Source organism: Etheostoma spectabile, chromosome 9, assembly GCF_008692095.1.
Source record: "Etheostoma spectabile isolate EspeVRDwgs_2016 chromosome 9, UIUC_Espe_1.0, whole genome shotgun sequence".
NCBI lineage: Eukaryota > Metazoa > Chordata > Actinopteri > Perciformes > Percidae > Etheostoma > Etheostoma spectabile.
Window position 1 is genome coordinate 9,845,841 of NC_045741.1, and position 973 is coordinate 9,846,813.

Consider the following 973-nt stretch of genomic DNA (forward strand, 5'->3'; position numbering starts at 1 on the left):
CTATTTATCTATCTATCTATCTATCTATCTATCTATTTAAATCTGTATTAACACATATTGGCCACTAGATGGAACTGCTCATTAACCAATTAATGAACAGAGGTTTAGCGCAGACAAAATAGTAGTAAATATTAACAGTCTATGGGGTTCTATCTAAAGATGCAATTCATCCCTTCCCATAAATGTCAATCAGAGGTGCATTTGATTTAAATAAAGAATGGGTGTTTTAAACTTAATATATTGCGTCAGAAGGAGACATTTGGAAACCTTCTATGCATGCTACAGATCTAAATTGAGAGAAGGCTCTTACATTTTTACAGTTGATGTACTGTTCCCTAACTTCAATGACAAAACTAATACACTATCTGAATGATGAAAAATAATGACTGCTGAATTATTACTATAAGTCTAGGTCTTACATAATTTCTTTGCTAGATCACATTTATTCATTTATAATAGAACGAAGTAGGCTACTGCATGAATTTAAATACCAGCAGTGAATATTCAAAATAAATTGCATGTAACTGATAAATTATTACACCAAGTAGGCTAATTAATGTACAAGTGTCCAAGAATGTTAAGATGTGATATGGTAATACTGTTGAGTCCAGTTTTGACACTCTAGGTGTTTAACACTCAGCGGAAGGAGTTATATAGAAGCTATTGAGATTGTTTAGATAGAGGACTACAGAGAGGAGGTGGAGCAGCTGGTTTGCTGGTGCAGAGACAACAGCCTCATCCTGAACGTGGAGAAGACGAAAGAGATCATCGTCGACTTCAGGAAGAACCGGCCTCACCACGCTCCACTGCTCATCAACAGCTCAGCTGTGGAGGTGGTCAGCAGCACCAAATTCCTCGGGGTGCACATTACAGACAATCTCACCTGGTCTGAAAACACTTCATCACTGGTGAAGAGGGCGCAGAAGCGTCTGTTCTTTCTATGGAAGATGAGGAGAGCCCACCTGCCCTCGCC